The sequence below is a fragment of the Felis catus genome, chromosome B1, assembly GCF_018350175.1.
Source record: "Felis catus isolate Fca126 chromosome B1, F.catus_Fca126_mat1.0, whole genome shotgun sequence".
Taxonomy (NCBI): domain Eukaryota; kingdom Metazoa; phylum Chordata; class Mammalia; order Carnivora; family Felidae; genus Felis; species Felis catus.
In genome coordinates, this window is record NC_058371.1 from 82,935,692 (window position 1) to 82,947,585 (window position 11,894).

Sequence of the window (11,894 nt, forward strand, 5' to 3'; positions counted from 1 at the left end):
CCTATGTTATTCAAGGCTCATCTATACGGTGTTCTGATGGGCTCAAGTGTAAAAGCCAAACAGATAGCCTCACCAGATCCAGAATCTTCACTGCTGAGATGTACCTCTGTGCATTATCATGAGCCCAGAACTTCCCTATATTCCCCCTTGGGGCAAATAAGCAACAGGTCAGACCAATCTAGAGAGAACTAACATCCAGACACAAAAAGCCTTGAAAATTACCATATACAGCTTATTTATAATAATACAACCGAGAAATACTTTCTTAACCCCTCTCGTTGTTGGTTGCCTGGCATCTAAAATGGCAAGAAGGTGCTTCTCTTTGGGGAGCATCTGTTCCTGTCAGGACATATCCAGAACTGAGATCTGCAATGAGGCTGAAAACAGAATCAACCACTCAAGAGAAAAACATGTTTGTAAGTGCTGTCGTTGGTGCCTACATCAACCCATCATGTGAAACTTAAGCAGTGGAGAGAGCAAAAGAAATAAAGCATCAAGAGATTTGAACTGAGGGGGATTTAGTAACCAAAGGGATGGTTTATCTCCCTGTCTTTTAAAAGTCTTGGTGCTAGGGGTGCCTGAGTGGCTCGGTCAGTTAAGTGTCCGACTTCCACTCAGGTCATGATGTCACAGTTAATGAGTTCAAGCCCCAAGTCAGACTCTGTGCTGATAGCTTGGAACCTGGAGCCTGCTTCGGGTTCTGTGTCTCCCTCTCTCTCTGCCCCTCCCCGCTTGTCCGTTGTCTGACTCTCAAAAATAAACTTAAAGTCTTCGTGCTAGAAAACCCAAAATGTTCCTGATGTATACTTATGAGGGTTTGACTTTCTATCCTCACCATTTCAGGTGTGAAATCTGCTCCAGGCTTACGTGACTGTGTGCACCCCTCTTGTCTCCTGCATCGTTCACACCCCAGCCTGCATTGATGGCCAGCAATCAGGTGCAGCGCCCTTTCGTCTGTGTCCCGGCCATCCTGTGGAGAACAGGGGTCTGCAGAGCCCCAGAGTCTGAGCTTCCAGGTGAGCCTTGAGAAGACCTCAACTGATATTTGCAATTTCACTTTAACTGCTAGGACTGTTTCGTCTGTCAAGCACTGGGTCTCATGTACAATGCAGATGCAAATGAGGGCTTGCATTTATTTGTTTAAGGTTTATCCCTGCTATGGAGAGACTATGCTCAGTCCAGTTTTGAAGAAATTCCCTCTCACTTGTTTTATGACTATTAAGGGTGAGAAGGAAAACTGCTGTGTCTGCAACACTTAAAAACAGTTGGGCAGAAGTATCCTGCAGGGCATGTACCATTCATTTCCTTAAACTGGCTCCAGGAAAAGAGGCAAGAAATGGGAGGGGGATGGGCACATGGGTGACTCAGTCAGTTGAGTGTCCAACTCTAGATTTCGGCTCAGATCATGATCCCAGCATCATGGAATCATGTCCTGCATCAGGCTCTGCACTGAGCGTGGAGCCTGCTTGGGATGTTCTCCGTCTCCTACTCCTACTCCGACTCACTCACACACACAACCAGAAAACCTACTAAAAAGCAATTGGTGTGCTAGGATTAAACGGAATCTAAAATGAAAAGTAGAGTTAAATTACACCTTACAAATCCAGGGTGAACAAATGACCCCCGGCCAACTCCTAGAAAAGAGTCAGAATGTCTGCTGATCTCCAACCTGCTCTTGAGGAAAGGTGGTAAGCACTCTTCCTCCAGACAGTAAACCAATGTCAACAATATTCCTCTTTTCCCCTCTGTTTGGGTACCATATTCCCAACCAGCATGAGCATCAACGAGAAAAACAGACTGGTGGTAAACCTAAGGGCACGGTTTTGCTTCCAAGGACAGCTAGAATGTCTAATCAGGGTAAGTCTTGCTTCAAGAAAACAGCACCACCTCACCCAAAGAAGTTGCCAATCTGCATGAGAAACTTTGACAAAAATTCAAATAGTCACCATAGAGACATACCAGTGGTTGGTAGAAACAATGCTTATTCTCTGCTGGATTTCTCTAGCCTCTTTGAAACAAGAGTATGTCTGATGAGTAAGAGCGATGCTCACCATAACCCAGCATTGGAAAGTTGCTACTATTGTCTATGATCTGTCCTTTCCCTGACCGCTTGGCACCTCTCTGTCCTCTCAGGTGGTATCTGCACACCATCCGGATGTCCCCTTCACTCTGTTCCTCTTAAGGAGTAGACCCACCTTCCACCTTCCATAGGCCAGCACATCACTGGAGTTTCATCTCTGATTTCCCAGTGAATTCAATTTTCAGGACAGGATTTGGTCTAGGAAGAGAACAAAGTTTCTGTCATCCAGTATGGCATTCAAATCCTGGGTTCTTCTGTGATGAAAACTAATAAAGAAAAACTTGTAAAATATAGCATCAAAAAAGCTAATGTGCTTTAGAAGAAAAATATATGCATAATTGATTGGACTTTGCAAGCATTAATTAAAGTCCTTTTTGTCAATGTAAAGCCACCAGCTTTAATTAAATTCCAAGAGCTTTTTTATACTAGAGATCCAGGGTATGCTATATGAAACGGTGATGTCCTAGAGATAAGACCCATCCATAGAGGGTGCCATAGAATTAGAGGTGACCACCTAGAACCTTGGTTCTCATAGCCTCATTACTCCAAGATGAGGTCTCATCAGAGCTGGGGGACCTCTCCAGACACAGGGGATACCCATGTTGCCAGTCTTGGGCAGAGAAGGTGAGGTGCCGGTCCACTCCTGAAATGATGCTCTTCTGTACTTTTATGTGTACCAATAAATTACCCCACTTCCTTATTTTACCACTGAGAATCACATCATTTGTCTTTTTCTCACTACAATATTGGTTCTAACAGCATAACCTCTGATCATCATGGTTAAGTTAATGCTGCAAGAGCCTGTGTACTAAAACCTTAACAGATCCAAGACTATTCTGGGATGTATACAGTGAAGTTAATTACATGTATTGCTGTTCCACACCAAGAACATTTTACCTATTATCTGTTACCTAAAGGATCCCATCAGCTTTGAAGTTGACATCAGGTTCCAATAGGTAAGGATATTTTAGTAACAGCTTCTTACCTATATGTTTCAAGGCTTCTACTAGGTTAATACATGCCTTCTAGCATATCCTTAGTTTGGATTTTACCAGTTCATACTGGGCTGTCAATTCACTTGTTTAGATCTCCTCCGTTAATCCTTATATTTTTAGGAGTGTCTGGCCACACACATGTTCCACCCTAAACCAATTGATTTGACATATAGCCTATCATCTCAAAGGGATTTTTAAGGCTAAAAAGGGGTAGAAAGATGAACTTTTTTTACTCAATTTTTCTAGAAAACCAAAGTGGTATTTTGTTTTTAAAAGTGGATCCTCAATTTATCCAAAGGATACAGGAATGCTGATTCATAGAGGCACATGTACCCCAATGTTTATAGGTGTTCTTCCAATAATAACCAAATTATGGAAAGAGCCCAAATGTCCATTAACCGATGAATGGATAAAGAAGATGTGGTTTATATGTACAATGGAATACTGCTTGGCATGAGAAAGAAAGAAATCCTGCCATTTGCAACAATATGGATGGAACTGGAGGGTATTATGCTAAGTGAAATAAGTCCGAGAAAGACCGATATGTTTTCAGTCATATGTGGATCTTGAGAAACTTTACAGAAGACCATGGGGGAAAGGAAGGAGGAAAAACAGTTTCAAACAGAGAGGTAGGCAAACCATAAGAGACCCTTAAATACAGAGAACAAACTGAGGGTTGATGGTTGAGGAGTGGGGGTGGGGGGAAGGGGAAAATGGGTGATGGGCATTGAGGAGGGCACTTGTTGGGATGAGCACTGGGTGTTGTATGTAAGCGATGAATCACAAGAATCTACCCCCAAAACCAAGAGCACACTGTATACACTGTATGTTGGCCAACTTGACAATAAATTATATTTAAAAAAACAAAAACAAAAACTGAGGCCCAGAAACATACCTAAGCAAAATATAGCTTGTATAACCAAATAGAGATGAGTTCATGTAACCAGCCTATATTAACATTCAAGTACTCTATGTTTCAAAGTCTCATCTCTCAGCTTTATGAAGGACTGACTGATAGAGTGCTGCTTTTTAGTGGGTTTTACTTACATTTTAAAAAACTTTTTTTGTTTAATTTACATCCAAGTTAGTATATGGTACAACAGTGATTTCAGGAGTAGATTCGTTAATGCCCCTTACCTATTTAGCCCATCCCCCGCTCCCACAACCTCTCTAGTAACCCTCTGTTCTCCATGTTTAGGAGTCTCTTATGTTTTGTCCTCTTCCCTGGTTTTATATTATTTTTGCTTCCCTTCCCTTCTGTTCATCTGTTTTGTATCTTGAAGTCCTCATATGAGTGAAGTCATATGATATTTGTCTTTCTCTGACTAATTTCGCTTAGCATAATCCCTCCAGTTCCATCCACGTAGTTGCAAATGGCAAGATTTCATTCTTTTTGATTGCCGAGTAGTACTCCATTATATATATATACCACATCTTGTTTATCCATTCATCCATGGATGGATATTTGGGCTCTTTCCATACTTTGGCTGTTGTTGATAGTGCTGCTATAAACATGGGGGTGCATGTGTCCCTTCGAAACAGCATACCTGTATCCCATGGATAAATACCTAGTAGTGCAATTGCTGGGTAGGGTAGTTCTATTTTTAATTTGTTGAGGAAAGTGCATAATGTTTTCCAGAGTGGCGGCACCAATTTGCATTCCCACCAGCTGTACAAAAGAGATCCTCTTTCTCCACATTCTCACCAAAATCTGTTGTTGCCTGAGTTGTTAATGTTAGCCATTCTGACAGGTGTGAGGTGATCATCTCATTGTGGTTTTGATTTGTATTTCCCTGCTGAGTGATGTTGAGCATTTTTTCATGTTTCGGTTGGCCATATGGATGTCTTCCTTGACATTCATGTCTTTTCATGTCTATTCATGTCTTTTGCCCATTTCTTCACTGGATTATTTGTTTTTTGGGTGTTGAGTTTGATAAGTTCTTTATAGATTCTGGATATTAACCCTTTATCTGATATGTCATTTGCAAATATCTTCTCCCATTCTCCCTTTTAGTTTTGCTGATTGTTTCCTTCACTGTGCAGAAGCTGTTTATTTTCATGAGGTCCCAATAGTTCATTTTTGCTTTTGTTTCCCTTGCCTCTGGAAATGTGTTGAGTAAGAAGTTGCTGCGGCCAAGGTCAAAGAGGTTTTTGCCTGCTTTTCCCTTGAGGATTTTGATGGTTTCCTGTCTTACATTGAGGTCTCTCATCCATTTTGAGTTTATTTTTGTGTATGGTGTGAGGCCAACGTGATAACCGCTACACTACGGAAACCCACAATCCTGTTTCTGCCTGGTTCCGAAATATTTTTGTGTATGGTGTAAAGAAGTGGTCCAGATTCATTTTTCTGCATGTCGCTGTCCAGTCTTCCCAGCACCACTTGCTGAAGAGACTGTCTTTGTTCCATTGGATATTCTTTCCTGCTTTGTCAAAGATTAGTTGGCCATACGTTTGTGGGTCCATTTCTGGGTTCTCCATTCTGTTCCATTGATCTGAGTGTCTGTTTTTGTGCCAGTACCATACTGTCTTGATGATTACAGCTTTGTAATACAGCTTGAAGTCCAGGTTTGTGATGCCTCCTGCTTTGGTTTTCTTCAAGATTGCTTTGGCTATTCAGGGTCTCTGTGGTTACATACAAATTTTAGGGTTGTTTGTTCTAGCTCTGTGAAAAATGCTGGTGTTATTTTGATAGGGATTGCATTGAATATGTAGATTGCTTGGGTAGTATCAACATTTTAACAATATTCTTCCTATCCAGGAGCATGGAATATTTTTGGGGTGTGTGTGTGTCTTCTTCAATTTCTTTCATAAGTTTTCTATAGTTTTCAGTGTATAGATTTTTCACCTCTTTGGTTAGATTTATTCCTAGGTATTTTATGGGTTTTGGTGCAATTGTAAATGGGATCGATTCCTTGATTTCTGTTGCTTCATTGTTGGTGTATAGGAATGCAACCGATTTCTGTGTGTTGATTTTATATCCTGCAAGTTTGCTGAATTCATGAATCAATTCTAGCAGTTTTTTTGGTGGAATCTTTTGGGTTTTCCGTATAGAATATCATGTCATCTACGAAGAGTGAAAGTTTGGCCTCCTCCTGGCCGATTTGGATGCCTTTTATTTCTTTGTGTTGTCCGATTGCAGAGGCTAAGCCTTCCAATACTGTGTTGAATAACAGTGGTGAGAGTGGACATGTCTGTCTTGTTCTTGACTTTAGGGGGAAAGCTCTCAGTTTTTCCCCATTGAAGATGATATTAGTGTTGGGTCGTTCATATATAGCTTTTATGATCTCCAGTTATGTTCCTTCCTTACTTTCTTGAGGGTTTTTATCAAGAAACAATGCTGTATTTTGTCAAATGCTTTCTCTGCATCTATTGAGGGGATCATATGGTTCTTGTCCTTTCTTTTATTGGTGTGATGAATCACATTGATTTGTGGATGTTGAACCAGCCCTGCATCTCAGGTATAAATCCCAATTGGTCGTGGTGAATAATTTTCTTAATGTATTGTTGGATCCCATTGGCTAATATCTTGTTGAGGATTTTTGCATCCATGTTCATCAGGGAAATTAGTCTATATTTCTCCTTTTTTAGTGGGTTCTTTGTCTGGTTTTGGAATCAAGATAATGCTGGCTTCATAGAAAGAGTTTGGAACTTTTCCTTCCATTTCTATTTTTGGAACAGCTTCAAGAGAATAGGTGTTAACTCTTCCTTAAATGTTTGGTAGAATTCTCCTGGAAAGCCATCTGGCCCTGGATTCTTATTTCTTGGCAGATTTTTGGTTACTAATTTGATTTCTTTACTGGTTATGGGTCTGTTCAAATTCTTTATTTTTCTGGTTTCAGTTTTGGTAGTGTATATGCTTCTAGGAATTTGCCCATTTCTTCTAGATTGCCCATTTTATTGGCATATGATGGCTCATAATATTCATTATTGTTTTTATTTCTGCTGTGTTGGTTGTGATCTTTCCTCTTTCATTCTTGATTTTATTTGGGTCCTTTCCTTTTTCTTTTTGATCAAACTGGCTAGGGGTTTATCAATTTTCTTTAATTATTTCAAAGAACCAGCTTCTGGTTTCATTGATCTACCATTTTTTTGGTTTCAATAGCAGTGATTTCTGCTTTAATCTTTATTATTTCCTGTCTTCTACTGGTTTGGGGTTTTATTTGCTGTCCTTTTTCCAGCTCCTTAAGGTATAAGGTTAGGTTGTATATCAGAGACCTTTTTTTACTTCTCAAGGAAGGCCTGGGTTACTATATACTTCCCTCTTATGACTGCCTTTGCTGCATCCCAGAGGTTTGGGGTTGTGGTGCTATCATTTTCATTGGCTTCCATGTACTTCTTAACTTCCTCTTTAACTTCTTGGTTAGCCCATTCATTCTTTAGTAGGACGGTCTTTAGTCTCCAAGTATTTATCTTTCCACATTTTTTTCTTGTGGTTGATCTTGAGTTTCATAGAATTGTGGTCTGAAAATATCCACAGTATGATCTCGATCTTTTTATACTTGTTGAGGGCTGATTCGTGTCCCAGTATGTGGTCTATTCTGGAGAATGTTTCATGTGCACTGGAGAAGAATGTATATTCTGCTTTAAGATGAAGTGTTCTGAATATATCTGTTAAGTCCATCTGGTCCAATGTCATTCAAAGCCATTGTTTCCTTGTTGATTTTTTGATTAGATGATCTCTCCATTGTTGTGAGTGGGTGTTGAAGTCTCCTACTATTATTGTATTCCTATTGATGAGTTTCTTTATGTTTGTGATTAATTGATTTATATATTTGGGTGCTATCACATTTGGCACATAAATGTTTACAATTGTTAGGTCTTCTTGGTCTATAGACCCCTTGATTATGATATAATGCCCTTCTGCATCTCTTGATATAGTCTTTATTTTAAAGTCTAGATTGTCTGATATAAGTGTAGCTACTCCGGCTTTCTTTTGTTGACCATTAGCATGATAGATGGTTCTCCATCCCCTTATTTTCAATCTGAAGGTGTCTTTAGGTCTAAAGTGGGTCTCTTGTAAACAGCATGTAGATGGATCTTGTTTTCTTATCCATTCTGTTACCCTGTGTATTTTGATTGGAGCATTGAGTCCATTGATGTTTAGAGTGAGTACTGAAAGGTATGAATTTATTGCCATTATGATGCTTGTAGAGTTGGAGTTTCTGGTGGTATTCTCTGGTCCTTTCTAATCTTTGTTGCTTTTGGTATTTATTTATTTCTATATATATTTTTTTCATCTTTTCTCCCCTCAGAGAGTCACACTTAAAATTTCTTGCAGGGCTGACTTAGTGATCACAAACTCCTTGAATTTTTGTTTGGAAAACTTTTTATCTCTCCTTCTGTTTTGAATGACAGCTTTGCTGGATAAAGAATTCTTGGCTGCGTATTTTTCTGATTCAGCACACTGAATATATCCTTCCACTCTTTTCTGGCCTGTCAAGTTTCTGCGGATAGATCTGCTGCAAACCTGATCTGTCTTCCCTTGTAGGTTAGGGACTTTTTTTCCCTTGCTGCTTTCATGATTCTCTCCTTGCCTGAGTATTTTGTGAATTTGACTATGATATACCTTGATGGTCGGTTTTTGTTGAATCTAATGGGGGTCCTCTGTGCTTCGTGGATTTTGATGTCTGTGTCCACAGGTTAGGAAAGTTTTCTGCTATGATTTGCTCACATAACCCTTCTACCCCTATTTCTCTCTCTTCCTCTTCTGGGACCCCTATGGTTCTGATGTTGTTCATTTTTAATGAGTCACTGATTTCTCTAATTCTTAAATCGTGCTCTTTTGCCTTAATCTCCTTCATTATTCTCTGTAAGTTTGTCCTCTATATCACTGATTCTCTGCTCTGCCTCATCCATCCTTGCTGCTGTGGCATCCATTTGAGATTGCAGCTCAGTTATAACATTTTTTATTTCATCCTGACTAGCTTTTACTTCTTTTATCTCTGCATAAAGGGATTCTAACCTATTTTCAACTCCAGCCTAGTATTCTTATTATTGTAATTTTAAATTCTGATTGAGACATCTTGCTTGTATCTGTGTTGTTTAAGTCCCTGGCTGTTGTTTCTTCCTGTGCTTTCTTTTGGGGTGAATTTCTTTGTTTCTTCACTTTGAAGGAAGAAAAGGAATTAGGTAAAAAGAAAAATTAAATTAAAACACACACACACACACACACACAAAATCAAATAAATGATGTTAGATCCTAGGTGTGTTTTGGTCTGGGTGTTGAAAGGGGCTTGATAGATTAGAGAAAAAAAGGGGAAAGAAAAAAAATCATTTGAAAATTTTAAAAATGAATACACTGAAATCGAATAAAATGAAATGATGAAAGTAAAATAGAATTTGAAAAAATTTTGAAAATTTGAAAGAATTTTGAAAAAGTAAAAAATATAGTAGAATAAATTTTCATAAAAATTAAAAATATTTTCTTTCTGTATTCAAGAAAAAGAAAAATGAAAAAGAAAATTGAATAGATGGACCAGCAAACAGACTGAAATACGATTTGAAATTACTTTGTTTTCCCCTAGAATTCAAACTATGAAGTGCTTTACAGTCTGTAAACTAAGCAGGTGGAGAGATTTGTGTTCCTGAAGAGCAAGGTTGGCCCATTTGGGCAGGGCTTAGTGTAATGGCTCTGTTTATCCTCTAGATGGCGCTGCTTAGCTTACTGGGGTGGATTGTTGTGGTGCTTGTAGGTGTGTATGCACATGCACCGGAGCGGTAAAAATGGCGTCACCCAGCTATCCAATCTCTAGTATTGGAACTCTGTTCTCCCCTATCAGCAATCACACACCTGTTCTTTGTCTTCAGCTTGCCTCCACTCCCTGCCTTTACCCTGTCCATGACCAAGCCTTAAGCAGCACCTCCCTCCTGAGTTTTATCTCAGGTGTGGCTGTGTTTTCTGACCCCTTATTTCTGAGGGACTGCAGTTTTAACCCATTCTGCCCCTCTGCAGGAGGGTCTCACTGACAGTGGCTGGGTGCCGGCCGCACCCAGGAATGTTTGCAAGACCATGCTGCTGCCAATGCCCAGAGACTGTGGCTGGATGCCAGCCCACCCCAGAAAAAGCACACAATCATGTAGCAGCAGTGTTTCAGGAGTTATGGAAAACCACAACACACATCTAGCACTAGGCTTCACCCCCAATGACCTTGTTCCAGCACCAGCAAATGTGGTTGTTCTTCCAGGACCACTGGGGCCTGTGCCTATGGGGAAGCCACACAGCCTCTACCAGATGTCTTCCCAGCAAGGGAACTGCCTCTCCCCATGTTGCCTGAAGACCCCCAGACTTCACTCTGCTCCAGGATTCGCCCTTCTCACCAGGGCACCTCCAGATCGAGCCGTGGAGTTTCAGACTGTTCTCCCCCTGTTTATAGTGTCTTAATGGAATTTAAATCCTCTCCTTTCTCCCTTTTTAGTTCAGTCCCTGTGGCTGTTTCCATTTTTCCACTTTCTCTCCAGCTGCTTTTTTTTTGAGGGGGGGGGGGTGTTTTTCCTATATTCTCTGCCTCCCCTGCCCTCCCCACCACCACCATCTCCATCCTCTCTCTGCATACAAAAATAGCTCCCTGCCCTCTGCAGCTTCTCTCTCCCCCAGTTCACCTCTCCACACTACATATCTGCTGTGTTCTATGGTTCTGGTTGTGCAGATTGTTGTGTTAACCCACAAATCAGTTTTCTAGGTGTGCAGGATGGTTTAGTGTTGATCTGGCTGTATTTCAGGGACGTGAGACCCCCAAAAAACTTCCATGCTCTTCTGCCATCTTGGCTCTTCCTGTTTTACTTTTAAAAGTGTATAACCGAGAATACATTCAGTTTAAGTATGTCAAAGGGTTTCCAAGACCATATTTTATAATTTATAGTAGCTACCAGCACTTACATAAATTGAATGTATTATGGGTTATATACTTATGTCAAAAAGTTTCCAAGATAATATCTTATAATTTATAGTAGCTACCAACACTTTGTTTTGCTAGATATACCATTAAACAATAAATAAGGTTTCCTTAATCACCATTTTAATATTTAAGGCTTTGCAGTAATCTTAGCAATTTGAGAATGTGTAAATATGTTTTTTGAGAAAATACAAATTATACTCTTCTCTACTTATTTTAGAATAACTTAGTCTTAAAAATTATTCAAAATTACCTAAAAAAAAAATTTGGTTTGAGAACCACAGATAATTCATACTGGTCTTCTACTCAAACTTCTCCCATTGTTTTTCATATCACTCAGAATAAAAACATAATCTTCCACCATATCCTACAAGACTCTATACTATCTAGTCCCCAAACCTGCAGCCTAAACTCTGCCCTCCCTCTGGCTTATTTCTTTTTAGCCGTAAAGGTCTAGCTTGCTGTTTCTCTTGCTGACCTCAGTCTTTACACTTGCTGTTTTGTCTGCAGACTTCACCTGGTTATTTGCACAAAGCTCCCTCCCTCCCTTCATGTCTCTGCTTAAATGGAGCCTCCTCAGAAAACATCCTGTCTAGAAGAGCCCTTGTCGATCCTCCATTTTTCCCTAGTCTTTTAAATCCTGCTTTATTTTTCTTCACAGAATTTACCACTTCATGAAAATGTTTATATATCAGTGGTTCTCAATCAGGAATGATTTTACTTGCCAGAGGACATTTGGCAATATCTGGAGACATTTTGGTTATCACAACAGGGAGAACGTTACTGGCATCTAGGGGGTGGAGGCCAGAGATGCTTCTAAACATCCTACAGTGCACAGGACAGTCTCTGCAATAAACGTATCTGGCCCAAAATGTCAATAGAATTGAGATTGAGAAACTTCTTTAATTTTTTTTTTTTTTTTTTTGA